Source organism: Crassostrea angulata, chromosome 1, assembly GCF_025612915.1.
Source record: "Crassostrea angulata isolate pt1a10 chromosome 1, ASM2561291v2, whole genome shotgun sequence".
Lineage (NCBI taxonomy): Eukaryota > Metazoa > Mollusca > Bivalvia > Ostreida > Ostreidae > Magallana > Magallana angulata.
This window is the reverse complement of record NC_069111.1, coordinates 47,449,133-47,475,248: the sequence shown is the minus strand read 5'-3', so window position 1 is coordinate 47,475,248 and position 26,116 is coordinate 47,449,133. Positions and strand designations below refer to the sequence as shown.

At 34.1% G+C, this 26,116-nt stretch overlaps 1 long non-coding RNA gene and 1 pseudogene across 1 annotated transcript; both read left to right on the top strand.

The window, feature by feature from the left end:
• Nucleotides 1-6,562: 6,562 nt before the first annotated feature.
• On the top strand, nucleotides 6,563-22,959 carry LOC128192808 (uncharacterized; annotated as a pseudogene).
• A 19-nt stretch (nucleotides 22,960-22,978) lies between these two features.
• LOC128168183 (uncharacterized) lies at nucleotides 22,979-24,469 on the top strand. The gene is made up of 4 exons (XR_008241303.1): nucleotides 22,979-23,049; nucleotides 23,299-23,387; nucleotides 23,820-23,896; nucleotides 24,278-24,469. It is a non-coding gene; the product is annotated as an uncharacterized LOC128168183 (long non-coding RNA).
• The last annotated feature ends 1,647 nt before the right edge of the window (nucleotides 24,470-26,116 follow it).

The following is a 26,116-nucleotide window of genomic DNA, read 5'->3' as shown; positions in this document are numbered from 1 at the left end:
CGTTTATTCTCAAAACTGAACTTGCATGCAAAGTTAAAATTTATGTACAATGTGTACAAAAATTATGATATTTTTGGTTTTAAATGCAAAAAAGGATATATTGCTAGCATTGACACTTGAACACAAAAGCCTAATTGTGGACGCCTTAAAATGGGCCTTTATTAAATGATCTTTACAATTATCAAATTTAAAAATTACCAATTTCTTTTAAATGTTGTTTACCAGAAAGAAAAAATACGAAAGTACGAAAAGTGCTTAAAATATTATCCTTGGTGATCTCTAAAACACGAAATCCGTTTTTCATCGGGGGGCTTCGCCCCATGACCCCCCTCCCCTTAAATGGTGCCTATACGTCTTTCTAGTTCCAGCTACGCCACTGTTTACCTAAATTATTTGTCATTACAAAACCAGTAGAATCTGCTAACGATGTTTAACATATCATACGAATTTCTTTACATTCATTAAATCATTGGATTGATCCATGTGTAATGAAAAATAATGACCCCCCCCCCTCCCCGTAGAATAATGACCGGGGTCATTTTTCGACGTAGAATAATGACCCACTTTGCTGAAAAATAGTTGGATTTTTCTGAAGGAAAAGACCCAGAGGTTATTTTTCTTCATGTTAAAAATGAAGAAAAATGACCCCCGTAGAAAAATGACCCCCGCTGTAAACAGGAATAGAAATTGGTTACTCCGTATCCAAGATACGACTTTGAAATTACTTGAATATTCACTCTGTTCAACTGATTGTGAAGCTATAAACACCGAACTTGTAAATAAGTCGCTGTATATAGTTTTTCATATCCGTATCAAGCATACAAAAACAATCTTACATTGCCACAAAGTGATTGTTAACACTTATATCACTTCTCTCGTCGACATATGGCGGGTAATGACACAGATAAACGAATTCATACACTGAGAATACTGTGTGATAAACAACGAACAATAATCATGAGGAATAATTGTTGTAATAAAATAAGCAATATTCATTGGTGAATGAATTGTCAATCGAAAAATGGTAGATGTTTATATTATCATTAGAAAAGACTAAGGAGGCAGGTAGCGTAGGAATATAAATACTTCTCATTTACATTTCTGTGGGAACAGTTCTTCTACGTCATACATGAACATCGATATTCTTAACATTTGTTGTAATGTTGTATTTGTGATCATGAATATACTTTATTCTTTTAGAGCAAATGACTTTAGTTAATCTAAATAAACACTGTTCGATTATAATACGAAGAGATTGTTTCTAAAAGCGTTGCTTTATGTAAGGGGTTCGGACTCATATTAGGGGTTTATATCCCTCTTGATTTTGATCCCACGATCTTTACTGCATCCAAAGTTGTCAATGCTCATACAAACTATTGATGCATTAATCCTTTAATCACCATCTTAATTAAAATATGCCGATGATAAAGTAAAATATATTTTCTGTTCGAGTACTCTCAGTATTTTGACGATTTTCCTTGTTGGCAGTTAACTTGTACTGGCGTAATGGCTGCTTTTAGTGCCTGCCAACTTCAGCTTGGTTATAATGTTAAAAATGAAGTGAAATTTTTATAATTTTGGTTTCATCATTAATTCTGGGTGATGCATTTACATACCCAGCAGTTTGTAGTAGGGGAAAACCGTCAATGCAAGTATAATTCATGTACAATATCGAGTCTACTCTTTCATCGCCAATAAACAGAATTTTGTTTTATAGTGTCTTGTATCTCGAAATAATTCTAATGTGTTGTCACTCGTAATATTGAGATACATATGGTGTTCCGATGGGGCCACTTCGACTTTCGCACTTTCGCCTATAGGGCGAAGATGCGAGATTGCGAATATGCGACGGCGAAGTGCGAAGATGCAAAGGCGAAAGTGCGGAGTTGCGAAAGCGAAGAAGCGATACTACTTTTGCTCCTTCATGATCACCTTCGCAACTTCGCACTCTCGCCTTCGAATCTTCGCGCTTTCGCCTTTTTGATAATTGCGGAGCTCTCTATCTTTTAAAGGGTTCCGATGCATATCCTGGAAATTTAATTTTATAAAATTAATCAAATTTAATTATCCAAGGGGGATGGGTCCAGCTAACCTCTCCCCTTTTACTTCGTGAAATTATTTATTTTGATTTTTCAGGGGGCAGACCCCCTCTCTCCCTCCAGATCAATGCATGAGCAAGGAGTGTCGCATAATGAAATTAGAATGTTACTATGTTTGATCCACGGTAAACAGACGGCTGGAAAGTGACAGGAGTCTGGAAGTGCATATGTACACATTAAGGCGGACATTACATTTTATGTGGAGTATATAATGATAAGGCAAAGCCAACACTGGTAAACACATATGTCACATGTTCATATTTAAAGATTTATAAACATTCATAGTAAGCACGATGGCCTAGCGCATGCGTACCAATAATAGCATGGATTAATCGGAAAACCTTGGCAAGTGCAGTGCCTCCATCATATACTATGTAATTAACCAAGACTTGCTGAATGCAATCAAATAACCCGAAGGCGAAAGTACGAAGATGCGAAGGCAAGAGTGCAAAGTTGCGAAGACGAAGGAGCGATAGTAGTATCGCGCTTTCGCACTTTCGCCATCGCATCTTCGCGCTTCGCCGTCGCATCTTCATACTTTCGCTCCCTTGCCGTCGCACCTTCGCACTTTCGTCTTCGCAACTTCGCACTCTCGCATCTTCGCCCTAAAGGCGAAAGTGCAAAGGTCTTAGTGGCCCAATTGGAACACCATAAATACATGTGAATGTAATCGTTGAAGCTGACATGAATTCATTAAAGCATTTGGTCGCCATATTAGTTTCCATCGCTCTTCTACTGCCACTTGGGATATATACCCAAAAAAGTTACGGTCGGTTGCTTTCCGATCGAGGCATTAAGGCTGCACGGACTTCTAAATGCATAAACTACACATTGTAGTAAAATGTTTGTAATAAAGAATAAAGGAAACAACAATCAATAAAATACAAGATATGTTTATTCTTTGAAAGAATTTCTAAGGAATTAGTATCCGTATCATTTTGCACAGCTAGGGCTACCTTACTTCCATGCAATTCGAAGACATGTGTCGTTCATATAAAGTAAACAACGTCTGCATTTTTTTGAAAATCCCGGCGGCACTACATCCAACCCAGTAACTAAATGATAGTAAATCCAAGAAAGTAACAACGTAACATTGACTCGTTCCCATCGGTTTCTACAAAAACGCTCCGTTTCTAAAATCCATGCGATCATTGACAATGCTCGATCTGTCACAGTGTGTGAATAAAGGAAGCATGTGCAATGTTATAACATAAACAGAAAGTCTACAATTATTGAGGATTTTGGAAGCATGTGTGCCTGGATATATAATCCTTGCCAGTGCAGTGGTTGTCATATTATTTTTGTTCAAAATGCGTTTCTACAAGTCTTTTCGTTCAAGGCAACATGTTCGGGTGTATGAAATACCTGAATGCGGTAAAGCATGAATAGTGCTCATTTGCAACCACTATTGAAATAAAACCACTATTGAAATAAATTATTTCAATAATGGTTGGGAATGCATGTCATTAGAAAAATCACTTCGCAACCACTATTGAAATAAAAACCACTATTGAAATAAATTATTTCAATAGTGGTTGGGAATGTATTTCATTTGAAGAATCACTCTGCAACCACTATTGAAATACAACCACTATTGAAATAAATTTATTAAATAGTGTTCCGGGATGTATTCCATTTTGAAAATCAATTTACAGACACTGTTAAAGTACAATTACTATTAAAATTATTTTTTCAATCGTAGCTTAGAATGAATTTCTTTATAAATATTACTTTAAAAATTTATATTTTTTTCTTTACATTTCTCTTCTACAGACATATCATGTCCTATGAATATTGTATATTATTTGCTTAATATTGAACTTCTTGTAAATTGCCAGAACATCTTTTCAAACCCCCTGTATATTGAATAATGATTTATTGATAAATATTATTATAAATATCACTATTGAGATATATCATTTCAATAGTCGTTGGGGATACCTTTTATTTCAACCACTATTGAAATTTCAATAGTGGTTAATGATGCATTTCAGTTTTATGTCTATTATTATGTTTGTTTGTAACACTTTCCTTTCTGCTAGGGAAGTTTCTTAAGATAAGAAGTATGTCTTATAAGATGATGAATTCCTTTTTGATTACGATGTTCATTGATTTACCTCTATATGGCCATGTTTCCCATACCACCTGTCATCTGGAACCGAAAGGGTTATGCACAGTCGGAATAATTGGCATTAAAATGACATGCATCCCTACCACTATTGAAATATTTTATTTCAATAATGGTTGCAATGAACTGCACCCTTAACCACAATTGAACTAAATCATTTCAATAGTGGTTGTATTTGTTTTCATTCAATATTGGTCATAATGAAGTACATCCACAACCACTTATGAACTTATTTATCTCAATAGTGATAATCATTATAACATATCTATAATGATATACAAGTTATAAATTATTTTTTAATATGCAGGGGTTTTGAATAGAGGTTCTGGCAATTTACAACGTTGTCTTCTAGTACAAATAATTTACAATTTTCAAAATACATGATATATCTATAGAAAAAGGTAAAGAAAAAATATGAAAACAATTCTATAGGTTAATCTGCGAGGATTTGTTATTTCTGCACAACGGTGAAAATCCTAAAATAAGTACATTTATTTAATAGTCTTGATTATTATTACCGTTAAATATGCAAGTCTTTAGTACCTTAATTGTGTATTTGAAATTGTTTGTTAGATAAAAACAAATGTATATGCATGTTTATTTGCGAGAATTGGTTATTTATTTCTACACAGCAGTACAAATTGTAACTTTATAGTGTATCTGAAATTATTCGTTAGATTTCTTGCATTTCAAAATAGTTTGCAAATATGATATACAACGGTTGATTACTTAGTTTTTTAATATAGTAATTCATTCCCATCTACGATTAAAAAAATTAATTTAATAGTAGTTGAACTGTAATGGTGTATGTTAAGTAGTTCTTATAATGACATACATCCCCAACTTCTATTAAAATCATTTCTTCAGTAGTAGTTGTATCTAAATAGTGGTTTCAAAGTGATTCTTCTAATGAAATACGTCCCCAACCACTATTGAAATAATTTATTTCAATAGTGGTTTTATTTCAATAGTGGTTGCAGAGCATGTAAAATTCATTTATCAAACTGAATGAATAATACATTATGTATAAGGATTTTTTAAAAAAAATGTCTCTAAATACAATGATTAGACAAAAATATATATACCATTTGTAGAATGTGATTGTTTTCAAGGGGAATAACTCTTGTATTCTTCTCTATTCCCTAAACAGTTATTGGAGAGGTTGTCTCATCTTATTGAAAAAGCAGCAAAAGTGGAGAGAAATGGCCACCATGATATTCTGTCTTGGAGATCTTCAACTTTTCAGTGAAATGGGTATAAATCTACACCTTATCTTTTAATTATGACAAGAACAGTACCAACAAATTAAAAATAAAACACAGGACATGTAGATATAGATATACATGTACTGTGTAAATATTTTCATTATTGATAATTTCTTAGAAAATGTTCCAACAGATCTTCTTCCTGAGACAATAAGTGACTGGAAATCCTTCGTAGAACTGTTTCAATTGTATTATGACAATCATCAAAAGAAGTATCATTCTATTGTTAAAAACAATAGGTATATAAATCCAACAGCCCATGATAGTTCATTGGTTCACAAAGAGGCGTCAGATAACCAAACAAGCTTCGAAAAGATGTCTGAATCGTTTGATTTGCATTCCCAGGTAAAAAATAGTGATATAAGATAAAATAAAGAAAGCCCCTGTGGAGAACTGGGACATGTGGTTTCAAAAGAAGGTACACAGACAGATCCAGAGAAGACGAAGGCAATAGACCAAATCCGAATACCATCTTCTGTTAAAGATGTTCGAAGTTTCCTAGGATTGGCCTGCTATTATAGAAAATTTGTAAAAGACTACTAAAAAATTTCAAAGCCTCTATATGACCTTACTAAGCAAGATAAGAAATGGCTCTGGACAGATAATTGCGAACGTGTATTTAAAGAACTCAAGTCCAGGTTAACCTTAGCATATCCAAACATGGAAGATGAGGAGTTTGTTCTTGATATTAATGCTAGCGCCTTTGCTATCGGGACAGTCATATCCCAAAAACAAGATGTTAAGAGTGGGTTATAGCCTATGGAAGCAGGTTGCTCAATAAACCAGAAAGAAATTATTGTGTTACAAGAAGGGAAATGGTGGCTGTCGTGTACTTTACAAGATATTTCAAGCATTATCTACTAGGGAAAAGGTTTACCCTGAGGACTTATCATGGTTCCCTCACATGGCTGAAGAATTTCAAAGAACCTGATGGCCAAATACATAGGTGGATCAAACAACTTAGTCAATTTCACATGAAAATAGTGTATAGGCAAGGAAACAGACATGGGAATGCAGATGCAATGTCAAGGTTAATAAAATTACCAAAGTAAGTAAGTAAGCAATGCAATATGACAAGTAACTTTGTGTACCAAGGACCTACAGAAGTAGACTTTCTATATATGAAAGAAGATCAGCAAGATAAAAAGCTGCAAGCTGTAATTGATGAAGTTTTAGAGGAAGATACAGAGTCTGTAAATCCTAACTTTTTTCCAAATAATGGAAGTAATAGTAGACTAGATGATTCAAATGTGGCTGATGGAACGCCTATTTTGAGAAGGGGTAGAAAGGTAAACAGACCCGTTCCTGCAAAACAAAAACCAAGACCCAAGGTTAATCTCAACTATGCTACACTGAGAAAGAATGTTGATAAACCAGAGAAGGATGAGATTATTGCGGAGAGCCCTGAATTTAAGTTTTGATATTATTTTCTACGGGTCAGCAACAGCTTTTCTCTGTCAAATTAAAGTACATGTAATACAGTAGTCCCTTGTTTCAAGTTTTATTATCCCCCTATACGTATTCAGAACAAATGTACTTGGATTTAATATCAATAGATTTATAGACAGAAAAAACTTATTTAAAAGATTAATTTCATCCAATGTAAAATTCAATCCTCAAAATAATGATTATGCTCCATGATTTTATACCAGAAATGGCCTTGTCCAAGTGATAGAGCTGAATATTGACAAGAGACAGAAACCCGAGAGGCTGCGTTCAGTGAGCAACCATCGTCACCAGATGGTCAGCTGTATCCACTGGGACCCATCAGGGCAGAAGTTATATACTGCAGATAAAATAGGCAATGTGATAGTCGCCAACATCCCGTCCTCAAAGGTAACTACTGGACATGTGATCAGATGGAATAACTGATTCAACAGTAACTTTGTGAAATGTGTAAAATTCTGAAGCAGTTTTCTTATTCTTATCGTTTCAACTTTATGACCACTCTGATTAAAGATAGAATCAATGGTAGCTGAGACACGGTGCTGATCAGACCCAGCCTAACAAAAAGTAGACCCCAACTAAACCTTGGGTACTTTTGGGGTCTGCTTAGAGTTTACTCCGGGTGTACTAGAGCAGATTCTAACTGGCCTAAGTTAACCCCAAGTAAACCTCGAGTCGATATGAGAATAAACCCAGATCAGAAGTAGACCTCTGAAAGCAAACTCATATGTATGTTGAATGTACAGGGGGTGGGAATTATAGGAGTAAGGTGTTAAGATACAAGATGGGTCTAGTGCACACTTAAGTGTTTAAATTGAACACAAAAAGCAAACCTCAAGTAAATCTAAAGTAAATCGAGAGTGGACCTACAGTAAACCTCGAGTGGACGCAATTTATCAAAAACCAGACCCAGAGTAAACCCAAAGTAAACCCGTATGTAAACCCAGGCTTTTGTTTGAGTATGCTCTGGTGTTAGGTTGGGTCTTGTCAGTACTGTTTATTGATGCTGGTCTCTGCATTTTTGTATGTGTCTGAATATTTTGATTTTAGTACAGAGTTATCTCCCTTGTACTGCTCTTTTATTGTAGATGAAGAACTTGGTGCAGGTTCCAGTAGAAGTCATCCTGAAACTGTCTGTGCCTGTCTTACAGCTAGACGTCTACCAAGACAAGCTCTTCCTGTTCACAGTACTGAGTGCTTCCTCTGTACAGTGGTAACAACGTTATTGTTGACAAGCCAATCATGTTAAATAGTTCGTGTAACGTGGGTGATCGTTCGTGTTACGTGCGGTATCGTGCGTACATGTATATCAGGAAAAATAGTTTGCGTTTTTTACCGTGCGTGATCGTGCGGTTTTTTCGATTTGTAACTTTTTTTACGGAATGTCAGGATTTATTCTTAAAACGACAACAAACAGTTTTTGTAAAACAATGTGAATTTTAAACTTTTTTATATAGAAGAACATTGACAGTTGTTAACATTCATTTTCTCACTCGTCATTTATCAAGTATTTCCACAGCTCATTCAATCCTTTGTTCGGTCGAGTTAGTTTTGCATAATGTTATAGTCAGCATATATCAAGCATCCATTGTGTCTTGACAAATGATTTTAATCATATTAGCAAGAGCGACACGTTAAATGAAAGCGGGCAAGCTTACCCACTCCCCGTTTTAAACTAAACGACTATCCCCAACGTTTTTTTTTCAAATGAGAATACGATATTCCCATCTGGTACATTGTGTAAACATTTGTTTGAAATAAATTTAATACAGTCAACTCGTATGTAAATAATTTCGTTTAGTTAATGCATTATCTTCATTTCATTTACACTAAAGTTATTATTCGTTATGGAGACAAGAAATTAATTTGTGTATGAATCATATATTTTTCTTTTGTATGGATGTGTAAATTGTTTACTCGTAAAATATAAAACAGTGCATTGCTACTGTACATGACGCTTTTCAATAAAAGACAAACATAAAGCAATACAAATTAAAGCAATACGTTTTCTTAATTCTAATCTTACATATTAATTTTGATTTTGCGTGTTTAATGGTGTAGGATCGTTTGGTTGCGTGTTTTATCGTTTTTGTTCGTGTATCGTGAAAATTCAGTAAGTTAATGATCGTTCGTTTATCGTGCGTGATCGTTCGTGAATCAGAATCGTGCGTGTCGTTTGTCAACAATAACGTTGCTACCACTGTAACACAGCCAGGTAAGTCAGAATTCTTTTGTTTACACGTACATGTAGTTACACTCTGATATGCAGGAAATACAAGATACCTGTACTAGAGTCCAGAAAAAGGATACTTTGATTTTTTTTTTCGATATGGACTTGAATTTCTGACCTTAATACTTTCATTCATAATCAAAATAAAAATTGTAACATGAATTCAAAAGTTTTAAACTTATGTGCATAAATTTATAGGTGACCGTGAAATGCATAGATGGCAGTCATATATGAAAAATTTACAAGTATATTTATTGGCATACTAATTTACATTGCAGACATAACTATCTACAGATTGGAACAAAACCAAGGTACATTTTTATACCTTTGAATTATTTTCACTCATATTGATGAGACTGCAATATCCCTATTATATTTTTTTTACGTGATGATGTAACTTATTTTATAGAGATGGTGTTTACGGAGCCTGTTTTCTACAAGGTGATAATACAGTGCCCATTATGTACTGTGCCAGACCTGGATCTCGGCTATGGGAGGTATGTATTAAATAAATCAGATATTGTTAATCACTTATTATATGTACATGCTTGAACGTTGTTAACACCCAACTTTGGTAGACTTTTTTTGCCCCAAATAAAGTCCTTATCAATAATGTTTTGGTGTACTAATCAGTTTCGTAGGTTCGGGAATTTGTAGAAATTATTATTCTTAGACTGAATAAGTACATAGTTGTAAATATAAATAAATAAGACATCACGTGGCAAAATAAACGTGCAATAAAATAAGAAGCTATGTAAGATGTTATAAGATCTTAAACTTTTTTTTTTACAAGATTGAGGAAAGAATTTGCTTGCACTCATGTATAATTTGTGTCTGCTATCTCTGTATGGTAAGCAGTGGTTCCTGGGTACTGGTATTTAATTTCTTGTAATGACTTCATTTGTTGTGCGAAAAAAGTTTAATCTCTAGATTATTTGAATTAAAGAATTCGAAAAGCATACATGTACTTGTCAATGTTGGTCAAATAAGGAGACAGTTAAGTTATTTCCTTTTGTAAGGAAGAATTTTACGACAAGGTTCATTTTTTAGTTAATCATTTCCTGATGTTTTTCGTTTTTGTAAAGAAAACTATGAATGGCAAGAAATTTACATTTTTTTGAATTGTTCAAGGTATGAAAATGGGCTGATTAGGATTTTGAGATTAATTGTCAGAAGTATTTAGGAAAAGATGAGAAAATATTGGCCACTGCTCATTAATTAGCAGTACAAAATTGTTGCATGTGTTACATATATCCTTCAGCTAGAGAACTTGTGTACGGTATTATATACCACCCCCTCTCTTGTTTTTGGTTTCCTGTACTGTTATTAATGGCCTGATTTGATGTTTGTTTCAGGTAGATATTGAGGGCAATGTCCAACACACTCACCAGTTTAAACAACTGCTGGCCATTCCACCAGTTCATGTGCTGTCTATCAGGTATTTACAAATCAAAAGAAAAAACTGTCAAAACTATTTTTTTCTGTACTTTTAATCAATCCGATTAACATTTTGTGGTTCTCATTAAAACTGTTGATCATGGTAAACAAGGTCTCGCAATTTTCTCAGGTTTTAAGTTTCCTGGTGCTGTGACAGTTTAAGAGTGTTAAGAGGTATTGAAATGAAAGAGGGTAAAGGAAGTATAATTGGTTAACCTTTGCAGTTTTATTTCATATAGAGAGAACACATGGAGATTAGAAAAGAAGGAATTTCCTCCTCTGGGCATCAATTTTCCTGTTTTGAAATGTATAAGGTAAGTAAGTTTATATAATGTGTGAATTATAGTGATGTTGGCATTTCTTGTCGTTGTGCAGATTTATATGTGTACAAACATTTTGTCAATATGAATTATATCCATAGTAATGTTAAATGTGCTGAATTAAAGAATGATGTTATTTAAATTTCACTGAATCCTCTTTTAAAATGCAACTGTTGAAATAAAAGTCACTTTAATAAATCTCAGTATCATCAGTGTTATCTTGGTGGTTTTGTTTGTTTGCAGTAATAAGTTTATATTGACATGGAACAAAACCAAATTAATCCTGCTCGACCCCCTACAAGAACAGCCAAAGGTCATACTATGGACAGAATTCCAAACAGGTGATACTTGGACTTCAGTATTCTCACTAAAGATGATATTCATTCATACATTTCTTTATCAAATGTGTGAAAATAATTTTTTTTTAACAAATAGATATATTGGAAGCTGGAATTCATGGAACAGAGATGTACATTTTCTTGACATCAGGAGAAATCCGCAAATTGATATTGATGTCAGCCTCTCAGACAGTTTCTGTTTTGGTCAGTCATAAATTGTGGGAGCTGGCGGCCCAGGTGTGTGGGACGTACAGCCAGTCTATCATGGCCAACCACGGTGGAAGACATTTGTCTCGTAAAATGTTTAAAGAACTTGTACAAAACATTCACAATGGCTGCCAATCAGAACACGAAGGAAAAGTGATGGAAATATTTGAAAAGATTTCTGCAGAAGCTGCTTCAAGCTCAGAGACTGAGGGGTCGGAATATAGTCGGAGTCGATCAAGTTCTGGAGCTTCCGTAGTACGTCTGGATTCTGGAATCTACCAGATAAAAAATTCTAAGAGTTCCGCTTCTCTGGATTCCTGGAATGAGACAGGATCTCAAGATGAAGTGGATTCTGGGACATCTTCTCCAGGAAAGTTACCATCTGGTACAAATGAAGTCATTGTGAACATTGTAGATGAGGATGAATTGGAGAAAGACTTAAATTCTAATGATAAATCAAAACAAGACCAAGAAAGGTGTTTTGTGGATACTGAGAGTTCAGAACAGATGGAGAAAAATCAGGATATGCCAGTATGTACTATTAATGGTGGCCATGTAGAGGTTGAATCATCTGAAGTGGAGAGTCATACCGAACTGAACAAAGAAAGCCTGAACCGCTTAATTAATTCGGATGACATATTTGCTGATGATGATACCCAGGGGGTCTATGAAAATGGCAACAAAGAAACCCAAATTAAATGGTGATTTGAATGAGAACTCATTTGAACAAGCAAATTCTTCCCAGAATGGACTAGTTAAGGATGAGATTATTGAAATAGTATCTATTCAAGACCAAGGTAATAAAGTATTACATTTCATTAGACTGTCAAACTGTAGATTAACTTCATTTCCTTAAGGTTAGGAGTATGGGATTTAAAGTATTTGATCAAACTAAGTCTGAAGATCAGTAAATGTACAGTGCACGAGTTGGTTACTCTACTAAGTGTTGATAATGTTTGGTTTTGTTTGACATAAAAAATGAATTCCTTTGATATATTGTGTTTGACATTGAGGTATTTATTAGTGCACATATTATTTGAAACTGATGTATTTATATTTGTATTTGACAAAAATGAACATATTATCAGCTAGATTTGAAGTAACAGAAAATTTGTCTTTTAATTCAAAAGTTTGTTAAAAGCAAGAGAGAGGTCTCTCTTACTAGAGGGTCAAAGTCATTGAACCAGAAATTTGGTACTTACAGATCTCATACCGCTCATTGTGAAAAAGTCTGAATCAGACGGGCAGAGAAAGTCAAGCACTCGCAAAAAAGCAGTCACGGTGGACATTGATGGAAGAAAACCAAAGGACGAGAAACACAGACGAAGAAATTCAAGTAAAACATTAATTTTGTTAACTTTATTAATTTTATCTTATGTTTGCAAATAATTGTAGAAGGTAATGTCTTTCTTTTTGCTTTCATTTTTATTTAAAATCAGTTCAATATAAAATCATCTACAGGTATTAATTTTCTTATTAAAAAGAATTTTTTTTTTCAAATATTGCTATATGATTATAGAATAGTATCACTTTTTAAATGATGCCATTACACCATTTTTAATAGAAGACATGAATGATGGATTTTTAAAAAAGAAATATGAATATCAATTAATATATGTATATTTATAACAATTAATAATTTCACAACTCGAAGAAAATTTTTAAGCATGTGACAGATTGATGTATTAGACTCAGAATTATATTATTTCAGAAGGACATCACAAAAAATAAAAAATACTGAAAAATTTAAGCATTTCCTTTAAATTTTCAGGGTGTAAATTAAAGGAGACAGATAGAGGTAATTGTGATTTCTTTCTTCAAAATATGACATGTAAATAGTGTTTCATACTATCTTACCTGAATTTGAATTTACAAATTAGGTATAGATATCAACATATTGTACCTGTAATGTAACATGTAATGAAATTTGAATTAGTGTCTGATTTACAGAGCACAAGAAGCAAGAATCCTCCCATTCCTCCAAAGAAATGATCTCAAATTCAGCACCCAATGAATATTTGAATAGCATTCCAGTCACCCAATCAAATTCTTCCCCTCTTAAAAGAACAGAGAGTTGCCCTGCGATGACAGAGAAAGCGAGTCTGATCCAGCCTAATGCAGCAGAATTACCTTCACCGTCAGTGTCTCCTCTCAGTCAGTCATGGGAAGAACCCACCAAAATGACCTTGACCTCTGTCAAGGGCAGGTCAGTTAGTCAGTCAGTCAGTCATACCATGCTCAATTGTTGAACCTTCTGTGAAAACTTTCATCTATTTCATCTCTATTCATCTGATATTGCCCTACTCCAATAAAAGTTACCATATTTACATTTTATAAAAACACCCACAAATGAAGAGATTCTTTGTCATGCTAACCAGTAAATATGGCCAATATGTTTTTTATTTCAGTTTACAGTCTAAGTTTGCTAACACTAAGAAGAAGTTCTTGGATACAATCAAAGAAAAGAAAAGAATTTCATCTTCCCCCAAAGATTCTAAAGAATCACCAGTTCAGATACAGGTAAGTTTGAGGTTCAAGTTTCGTCCGCATCTTAGATGTTATTTATCTACGGATCATTTTTTTCTATATTAAAGGGTACCTGCAGCCCAGCCGATGTGAAACATATGTTAAAGAGTTTATTTACCAAAATTTAATGCAAAAAACCGCATCGAAATCGGTGCAAAAATAATGAAGTTACGCCCCTTCAAAGTGGCTATTTTTACCTGCTTTGGGAAATCTAATCAAGAGAAAACAGAATTAGGCGATAACGAGGCTTCAGCGGAAGTGACGTCACGAGGTCAACAGGAGGGAAATTTCCTTTCAAAGCTATACAAATTAAATTCGATTTTTCAGCCAAAATGATTGATATAGGTCTGATGTTTTGACTTATCTTGTTATTTTAAGTATTGTAGATCTAGAAATTTGTATCCGTTATTATTTTATTACAATCGGATTTCTTTTTAAAGGATTTTAAAATTTATTATTCTCGTCGCCTTTTTACCGATGAATACGATATCTTAAAACGCTTACATAGGCAAAGTCATGTTCATTATTCATTTTTTGATTACATAATATCCTTTCACACACGAGTGATCCGAGACAATGACACAGGTAAACAGGTAAACTAACGAAGCCACTGCTCCAGACACACGTGTATATGGGGTATGTATACACAAGGTACACGAGTCTGGTGAACGAAGAGAGGGTTTCACACCTCTAGGCGGGTAAATTGATTTGTGTATAATTAGCTACTCAATTGTTAAAAGATAAAACAGAGAAATAAATTAGACTGTGTAAAATCAAGCATTCGTCAGCTAAAACATGTGTATAGTCCGTCAATCAGTGATCAAAGAATCATGCATGTTACTATTAAATAGTAAATCTAATGTTCGAAGTAAATGCCTTTATTGTTACTTATCTAATCACTTCATAATGACTAAATTTATAATTCAGCAATTGAAACCTTTTTTATATGATCAAGTAATTATTTCGGAAGTAATTACGTTGTTCTTTATAATTTCTTATTTAATAAAGTGCAACGTTCTTTCGAGCGTTATGGTCAGCAATTAAACGCTTTATAACTCCGTATAGCTTAAATTGTAATACTGACAACGAATCATTATGAAATCTGAATAAACTGGAACATTTTGACAAAGGATGTAAATAAATGTAAAATTAAATTCCATTATCGTATTTTTAAAAGAATACGAGACAGACTTAATCATGCAGCCATCTTGGACTTTCGCCTTGATCCGTTTATAATCCCGTGTTTGTTTGTTAAAGAATGCATACTGTTTTGATTGTTATTGGTCCGATATCAATATTATTGAATAATCGGGCGACATCATTTGTAATGTTATGCCTTATACGAGGAATAGACCCCGAGTTACCTTTTACGAAATATCATTATGTATTATCAATATTATTAATCAGTTAATAATGTCACTGAGAAATCATTCGAAAGAATGACAATATTAACAAAATATGTTTCTTTTAACAATAATGCTTTGATTAATTGTCATTTTGCTACATATGGTGTGCATTTATATGTAAAATGTGTTACACATTTGACGAAATTCATGAAGCAAACAATTGTCCGAATTCGGCATTTTTGTTCGATAAAATACGGGTTAAACTCAAACAACAGTATAATTAGTCTTCCAGGGTTGATAAGGAAATAAAACAACAGAAAAAATGTTCATATATCGATAAAACAATGCAAGAAAACGAACAGTTTTCATACGATATTCCTGTTTCTCATACAGCGGCGTTGACCCCGTGACGTCACAGTTCATCTCGCGCCAAATCGGCTTGATTCAAAACTCGTTCAGGTGTGAAATCGGGTTTTCCCCAAATATCTCGAAAACTACTTATGCGATCGCTGTACAATTTTCAGGATGATGTTTTTACACATTGATCTCCATTATATCAAAAATTGACCGGCACTGCAGGTACCCTTTAAATGTACATAAACAGATTATTGTGCCCCTACAGTGTGTAAATGGATATGATCCACAGATCACAGGTCCAAATAATTCTGCTGACTGATGTTTGTCTATATGCCTTTCATTGACAGGGACATCATTCAGTTCCAGTGTCTCTCAGACTTTTAAAGCTCCCCAACATAGATAAAAACATGTTGTTTGTCAGTCAGCCAAAATGGGTCTTTTTATACCTATCAGAAGTCAATGTTGTGATATATTGGATTCAACATTACCATCTGACTCTATACCTGCCCATTTAACTTTCATGTCTGATCCATAGCTTTTTAAAAGAACACAAAACACCAATGGCTCATGCTCCCACAAATGTTGTTCATGACCTGAGGGTGTATAATAATCTTCACCTGAGGTCATTTGAACAAAATCAATGTTACATCATCATCAACATTTACCAAAAGATGACCCAAATAATGTAATCATAAAATCCATCTTGAACAGCTTTAACTTATATTCGCACTGACAGAGCAAGGAGTAGGTAAATCTCATATTTCCTTCCTTGCTTTTTAAAGTGACTTTGGATGAAATTTCATTACAAATAGCGCCCAAGGTTTGTGATAAGGGTATTACTTTCCACTGCTTAAAAGGTATTTCATACTTGATGCATATATATGCTAATAACTCAACTAGCCTAATATGTTTTACGGTGCGACCGTTGGGGCGAGCGCAGCAGGTGATCAAAAATGAATTATGATAAATCAATAAAAATAAAAGTAGTGACGTAAAGTAAATGAATTTGAATGCAAAATAAAATGAATATACATATTTTTCCAGTAAATTTTCATTATTCATAATTCATAAGATTTTTTATTTATATATATAATAATCTGATTAAAATCAGATTTTTGTAACGCTCCGAAATTCTGATAGTCGCTGAACAAAGTGTAGCGACATCAGAATTTGTCGGAGCGGATCAAAGATCTGATTTTTATCAGATTGTTTATATACTGGTCGCACGCCAGTATAGAATTTATCTCAGATAAAATGTTGTTGAATAATAAAGATTTTAACATAATGCACATTGCAGTTTATTTCCTCTTTTCTTGCAGCAGACATTTTTCTTAAACTTACAAATAAAAATTGACTTATCACAGATTCCCCCCTCCCTCGTTTAAAAAAAATCTCTTTTACGTATAAAAAAATGTTGATCACAAAAGGAAAATGGATCACCCGGGAGCATGTAATACCGTAAATAGTAGTGAAAATAAAGACACTTTTGAGCAGCTAAAGGCATACCACGCACTCCCCATTCCTTACCCCTATTAGAATTTTCCTGATTTTGAGATATTATTTTTCTTTTTGCTTGTGAAGATTTTTTGAATGATGTTGCAAATGTTGCCACGCCCAATTTTAAAAAACGTTCCTGGAAATTACCGTAAATATAGTGAATAAAATAAATTAGCATTCATCCAAATGAGAGCAAGTTACAGCTCTTTCCTATCTCTGAAGAAATGTCCCGATTCGTTAGCTCTGCAAGATTTTGAGAAGATTTTGGTATTTATATTTCAGCAGATTTACAATAACTTTTTAGAGTAGTTTCCCCTTATTGTGACGTCAAAGTTCACGTCGGTCAAGTGAAGTCTGTTTCTTTGAAAGCACACTAGAAAAAAACTACGCGAAAAATACTGTTTTGTTTTCTTAAAAAGCGTGATGTTCTGAAATTACACAATTTATCTGTTTCTCAAAAGTTTTACTTTGATTCTCGCGAGATGGTATCCAGTCTAGTGAGATCGGCCGACGTTGAGGAATTGCATTGTGGGTCGAAATTTACTGACGCTAAAAAATTCTGTCGGATCAATGTGTAAGAAATCCATTGTGACGTCACTCGAAAGGACGATAACTCCGTTAGTCTTGAAAGTACTGGAAATTGGCGTTGTGTTATATCTCGTTCTCGTGAGAGTGTGAAATGGGAAACCATAATTACAGGGAACTACTTGGACGATTAAAACAAGGCATTACTGGTCCGATTAACTGACGCCAAAAAAATCCGTTGAATGAATGTGCAAATAGTCCGAATTTTCTATTCACACACGCCTTGCCGGTAGAGCTCGCTTCGTGCCGGCGCTGTGCGCCGGCGAGCTGCGCTCACTATTATAAAGTAGCTATTTTTATTTTCACAGAAAACAAAACAATTTGACATTGTCATCTTGTATGTTCATATAGGAAAAATGTTTTTTTTTCATGGTTCATATTATGTTTTTTCTGTTTGATTAAGGCCTGAAGCATTGTGGGAGACACTTGCTGATTGGATGATTTCTCTGAATACTGTGATGAAGAATTTAAATACTCAGAAATATTTGAAGGTGCTACAAAGTAAACATTCAGAGAGATGCATGTTAAGGCTGGTTACCGAGTCTTCAAAAGAGGAGAATAAAAGTGATGTTATGGAAGATGTTCAGACGGCTCTGGATGATACAGAGAAAGACAAGGAAGTAATGGATACAGAATGTGAACAACCATCAAGTCCTATGTTAGAGCTCAGTGATTTTGAGAAGCTTAGTGTTCAAGATTTCTGTAATGTAGAAGATCCTCTCCAGCTATCTAGTGAAATGTTTACTCTAGTGAAAGATTTGACTAGACAGTGTTTTAACTCCCGATGTTTCAATAATATAGTTGGTTCTATTGAACCTGATCTTGGTGCTATTTCTTTCTGTGATATCTGTCCAAACTGTTACCAGACAAATGAAACGAACATCGCTTCTGTGTTTAATACCTCTGTGAGATTAAGTGAAGAACATACGAAAACAGATGTGTTTTCTTCTTACTGGATAAAGCTGATTTGATACAAAGCATATACTCAAGGGGAAACACTTTGTCACAAGACGATAAGTTCCAAGTGTGGACAGCTTGGATGCAGAGTCTGCAAGGTTAATATTGTATGCTAATGTTTAATCCTTATGCAATTCAAGATGTATTACATTTATTCAATGAATATCAACTTATCTAGAAAGGTTTTATGATTTATTTTTTTCAGTCAAAAATGAAGCGGACAGTTCCTTGTTAGCACTAGATAAGAAAAGTAAAGATGAAGCCATTAGCATGTTGGAGTTGAGTAAACATGACCAACAGAGGGCATTGTTTTCTGTTTACAAGTAGGTTTTAATGAAATCACTTAAATCAAGAAATGGGGTTCGAAAGAGTTACTGATAAATTGGAAATTGCACTTAGTTATAGATATATGGAGTGTTTTTCTGCTGAACATGTTGAATGTCACAGGTGATAAATTTTATTTAAAAAACACTGTGAAATAAAAATGTGCCCATTTCTGGTATTCACCTTTGGCCTTTTGACATATGTGGTGAATGTAGAAGAAATTGAGTTTAAATGTTTTCAATGTTGCAGTATTCTTATATGAGCTCATAATTTCACTGATTTTAATATTTTAGATTGTTCAAGAGGTTTCCAGTGGAGACTGTCTCCTTCTGTGTGAAATGCGACCATCTCCAGCCAGCAGATATCATATTTTTATGTCAACACTACCAACAAGATGAGACCGTCCTTCTGGATCAGTACATGTGTGGGAGATTTGTAGAGCTTCAGTCATCTAGAAGGTCATTAGTCATTCATTAACTATATGCAACATACATGTATCAGTCCACCTTTTTGTAGACAAAATTTTAAGACTAGTTATTCAGCAAAAAGGGCTTGAAACTAACTTGTTTAAGATCATTAAAAACAGTAAAATCATGATGGTTATTGTCTTTAAACTTGTCATTTTAGTCATGCATTCTGAAAAAGTTATTGATACAAAATAACTTTTCAGTTTCATATTGTAATGAAATTTGAAAGTACAGTACAGTTAGTGACAATATTTTTTTTCCATTTATTGCAAGTTGCTCAAAAGTAACTTGATAACGGAGGAGAGAGTAGCACTGACCTGGCTTCGTACATTACTGGGGAAGACTGTGATACCTAAGCAGCTCAAGGATGAAGATGGCAACCCCTGGTATGACAGGCAATTTGTTGTTCATGCCATCAATTTGGTATTTTTGGTCCCAAAACAATGGTTTAAAAAGTATTTGTCTCTCAGTTATTTTATCTTATATATTTTTTGATATGATATATATTTGAAAGGATTAATTTTGAAGTACTGAGTATTAATAAAAGTTTAACAATTTTAGCCAAAACTGATATTTAGATGTATTACATTAATCCTTCTCTAACACAGGCTGTCTAGCCACTGTGTGGCTTGGGAAGACAGGGATAAAGTAGACTTTATTCTACTCAACATCAGTGAGGATCACAGAGAAAAATGTTTAAGCATGTGTATAGAGTCAGGGTAGGTAACTCTTGGTGTTTTCTATTTCGTACACCAGGGTTTTAGTAAGAGCTATTCTGAGTATTAATAAAAGTTTAACAATTTTAGCCAAAACTGATATTTAGATGTATTACATTAATCCTTCTCTAACACAGGCTGTCTAGCCACTGTGTGGCTTGGGAAGACAGGGATAAAGTAGACTTTATTCTACTCAACATCAGTGAGGATCACAGAGAAAAATGTTTAAGCATGTGTATAGAGTCAGGGTAGGTAACTCTTGGTGTTTTCTATTTCGTACACCAGGGTTTTAGTAAGAGCTATTCTGAGTATTAATAAAAGTTTAACAATTTTAGCCAAAACTGATATTTAGATGTCTTACATTAATCCTTCTCTAACACAGGCTGTCTAGCCACTGTGTGGCTTGGGAAGACAGGGATAAAGTAGACTTTATTCTACTCAACATCAGTGAGGATCACAGAGAAAAATGTTTAAGCATGTGTATAGAGTCAGGGTAGGTAACTCTTGGTGTTTTCTATTTCGTACACCAGGGTTTTAGTAAGAGCTATTCTAGTCGTGTGTTCTCTATGTAAATCTCATAAATGTTGCAGAGTTTGACTACGTAAAGTGCATGAAATTAGAACCTTATTTCACAAATTCTATTTAAGATGGAGAAAGGACTATGTGCGGTATGGTCAAATATCTGCCCCCGATTTCAACCAATTTTTAAATAGTATCGTGTGAAAATGAAATCTTCACAAATCATTGTTAAGAGGATGCCTATAACTTTAATCTTGATTTTAGTCATCATTGCCTACTCGCTGTTTATCTATGACGTCACTTAAATGACCTAATTCCCGCAAATTTGCAAACAAATGAAGATATTCTCATTTTTGCTCTATATTTTGCATTCGGAAGTATAGAGCGCAGGTCTGCTCAAGTGCGAATTTAACATATGTTTTTCTTCAGATAGTTATACATATTATACTACAAAATGGTACTTGAGCAAGCCTGCGCTCGATGTTTCCCAGTCGAAAAACCATCCGAAAACACCCATAATTTGCTACAAAACATCAATTTATCAAAATAATGCAGTATTTCTTGACGTCATTTCTACATTATGACGTCACTGTGGTGATAACCTTTTACACCTTTATTTCCAATAGGATTTTAACTATCTTTCACCTTATTTTAAAGCTCTTTCTAAAACTTTGATTTTGGGGGGCAAAAATTGCATAAAACTGCACTTAGTCCTTTGATTGAATTGGAAATGAAATGTATGAATTTTAGAAACGGAAATAATATTTATTTACCAGTACATGTAGTACAATAGATGTGTTGTAGTATGAATGTAATTAATAGCTGTTTTTAATGCATGTAAAAATCATTTATCAAAATGGATGAATAATACATTATGTTTAAGGATTTTTTAAAAAAAAATGCCTCTAACTACAATGATTAGACAAATATACCATTTGTAGAATGTGATTGTTTTCAAGGGGAATAACTCTTGTATTCTTCTCTATTCCCTAAACAGTTATTGGAAAGGTTGTCTCATCTTATTGAAAAAGCAGCAAAAGTGGAGAGAAATGGCTACCATGATATTCTGTATTGGAGATCTTCAACTTTTCAGTGAAATGGGTATAAATCTAAACCTTATCTTTTAATTGTGACAAGAACAGTACCAACAAATTTTAAAAAAAATTATAGATATACATGTACTGTGTAAATATTTTCATTATTGTTAATTTCTTTGAAAATGTTCCAACAGATCTTCTTCCTGAGACAATAAGTGACTGGAAATCCTTCGTAGAACTGTTTCAATTGTATTATGACAATCATCAAAAGAAGTATCATTCTATTGTTAAAAACAATAGGTATATAAATCCAACAGCCCATGATAGTTCATTGGTTCACAAAGAGGCGTCAGATAACCAATCAAGCTTTGAAAAGATGTATGAATTACCTGATTTGCATTCCCGGGTAAAAAATAGTGATATAAATGTTTCAAATAAAGAAAGCTCCTGTGGAGAACTTGAGAATAAAACTTTTCATGGAAGAAAATCCAAATCCCCAGCATCTTGTGGCTTAGAAACTGTAAGCTTAACACATAAGGAGACAACAGAGTTTTCAGATGGACCAGTGTGTGGTGGGGTGTGCATCTCCTGGGGTGAGGTGGCATCTCTGATGCTCCATCACATGGACGAGTCGGTCTGTGTGGGGATTTGGACAGAGATGGAGGTCCCAGAGGGCTGCATTGACCAGTCTGTCTACCAGTCCAGTATTACTACAGCATTAAACCACAGACATCAAAGGTCAGACAGGGCCACTTCAGACACATGTATAATTATTTATCAATACCGGTATTTCTATTCATTAAAGAGAGGTAGAGTCTAAAAATTCAAATTTTCACCAGATTTTTGGGTGGTTTTTTTTTGAAGCACGTAAACTGCACTTTGGACTTGAAGAAAAACTGTAAAAATTATTATAAATGCATGCATGCATTTTAAATTAGTATCCATTGAATTATTTAAATATTGAAGAAAAACATGACTGTTGTGATATGATTAACTTTTTGCCTTTGTAGAAATGTGATGCACAATCTTCTAGAAAAAATTGACTCATATTTGTGGACCAAGAAACCTAATACACTTATGCCTGGGGTAGGTACATGCACACATGTACAAGATTTAATTAAATTCATTAAAATAGGTTTCCAATCATATGATGTTTAACTGGTTACACTTGGTTTGTAGTTGCAGTATGCTGTGTCTGTAGAAAGGAAATCCAGAGGTTCACGCAAAGAAAGAACCAACGAGCAACTGGTAAGTTTTGAAAATTCATTCTTTAAAGATATAACAAGGAATTCTAGACAGGGCATTGTAAGTTAAAATGATGGATGTTGAAAATGACTAGATTCTGTAATGTGAGATGCTCAGCTTCATGTATTTTTAATGTTGAATAGGCAATGGCAAATCATCTGCATTTTGAGTTTCACATTTAAACTGAAATATCAAGGCACAGACTGTGATTTCTTTTGGTGGTTCTTGAATTATCACTCCTTTATTTGACAGATGACGCTGCTGTCAGAGAAGCCTGCTGATGGGAGAAGATACATGGAAGATTCGGAATGTCACTGTGGCATTACTACTTACATTCTCAAGTATGTGTCTCGCATGCAGTGTTTTTAAGATATCAACCCAAAGCTCTGTAACTGTAGCCTCCTATAGTTATAACGCTGGTAATCAAATGGTCTACCTATTTTATTTGAAATCAGATGTAACTCGTATATTGAAAGTCCAATCTTGGACCAAGATTTTGAATTAAATGTCAATTTCAGATGATATGCTGAAAGCCCCTTTTCATTCTTACATGTACATTGTATGTCTTTTCTAAAAGTAGAGCCTTTTGATGTGGTGTCCATGTCTAGCTTAAGCAATCAATTTCCGTAGTGTAGCATACATGCTATTTATGGTTAAAATTCAGAAACACATTGATAACTATATTTAGAAACTAAATTAGATTAGCCCCGTAGAAACCTGCACACTGACTGTAAATTATTTCATAAACTACTGAAAACATTGTGTATTTTCAGGTGTTGTCGAATCTGCAATATTTCCTTGTCAGAGAGTATTTCTCATGTAGAACCAGGAATTCTTGTGTTTGACTGTGGTAAGGAAATTCTGTATCTCATGTATCTCATATATCTGTATTGTTACATTAGCACTATTGTAAATATTATCGAGTTGCAAGAATATCCAGAAAATGTATAATATAGAACCAATGAGTACACTGTAAGAATCTATCAGTACACTGTTAAAAAAACACAACTGAACTTTATTTATTTGACAACGATTGATAAGCAAGTTCTACAACTTATTTTAATAACTATCATTGGCACGGATGTTAGCGCGAGGGGGTCATTGATGTGGTAAGAAGCCGGTGTACCCGGAGAGAACCCACGTATGCAAGCAGGCGACCGCCATACCCTGTCACATACAACCACTGTAATTCCAAACTGTCGCTTTAATAACATACCTTTTTCATTTTTAGGTCATGGATTTCACAAGTACTGTTGCCAGGGAAGAGTATGTCAACTGTGTTCATAAACTTCCAAAAATTTAATTTTTGTATTCCCTCATGTATGAATAGCAAAATGAAATGTACACTTATAATTTATTTTGATTATTTACATGTCATTCCAATTATTAAATAAATTTCATAACAGCAAACATGTTTATGATATTAGATATGCATTAAAAAAAACATAATGGAAAGTTTTTTCTACATTTTTTTTTTCTGGTACCGGTATGTCATTTAGAAGTTTATAATACTATTGGGTAGTTAAATGAATGAATTTCACCTTATATTTAAAAGGAGAAAAAATCATGGATAGACTGAAATGAATGAATGAGTACAAGGCTGACCCCCCCCCCATTACATGTACACAGTAGACCCATTGGTCTTCTTTCATTAAATAATCCTTGTATGACTTATTTTATATGATTAATACCTAATTTACCTAAATCAAACAGTTAATGAAAGTCATACCCATCTTTTAGAAATATGTCATTAAAGGATTATTTAAAATGAAAAAAAATAAAGACTGGGGGATTAGGGATGGGGCGCGAGGGGGGGGGGGGGGGGGGTCCTGCCCTCAAGCACCTATAACAATCCAGAAGCCAGAAACTGTGAATTTAAGATGTATTTATTTTCAATAAATGCCTTTGAAGAACTTTCTTTGATCATGTTAATATGACATTACATGGACAATGACTTATCGTCAAGGTAACGTGTTCGAGTGAATGAAATACTTGAATGCAGAGAAACATGAATACTGCTCTCGGCCGTATATACGGGGTTTGTAGCGATGAGCAGAACAATAGAAATCGACAACTAATATGGCGGTAGTCGGAGATAAAAGGGAAAAATGCGCATTTATGAATTCATGTCCGCTCTTAATATTTTGAAATTTACCGAGTGCTTCAATAAAGACACACATGTTTGTGGTATTCAGCTTTAAAACCTTGCACGGTAACTATGGCCCTCTAACGAAGTATGCGCTTGAAGGTAATATTAAAAAATTTATGGAATATTTGCATATGGATAAATGACCCGATTTTGCCTTCCGCTTTAAGACCACCTTATAAGGAGGAGAATACTTAGTAAATTAAATACATACATGTACTAGCAAGGAATGGGGGAAGGGGGGTACGGTGCTTAGTCAAATCCAATGACTTCGCCATTTTAAGTAATCCGTAACTTTCTCAACCGGTATATATACCCAAGTGGCAGTAGATTTAATTTTGTGTGTATATATATATAATTCGAGTATGCATTTACATGCATTTATACAATGCCTATAAACCATGTGGTTTTGAGCTAATGAACTATACTATACTAATATATATTTCGAGTATGTTACAATCGTAGTATTATTATTCATGTCAGCTTTAAGATGGTTGTATGGTCGAGCTGAGAATATTTAGAGTTAAGACCTTTTAGTAAAATTAAAAGAATATTTTGACCAAAAATGGGTCGAATCCCCATTTCTTTAAGGTCAGACGACATATTCCTCAATTTTAGATAACTTTTTCCAGGAATTTGTTAATGGTTTACTTCTACTTTGACAAGCTTTCTAACAAAAAATTAGGGTACCTTACCAGGCATTTCTGCAAAATACTAGAGTATGCAATTTCCTATATAATCTTCTTGAAAATACACTTGAATTGCTGATATAAAAATAAATACATCTACATCACAGCGAAATTCACTATATTAGAACTATACCTCCGCCGGGGCGGGGCTTTGAACTCCCGACCTGTAGAACCTATACGCTTCTGGCAGTGAGCGGCCACGGTTCTAACCACTCGACCATCTAGACATATAACT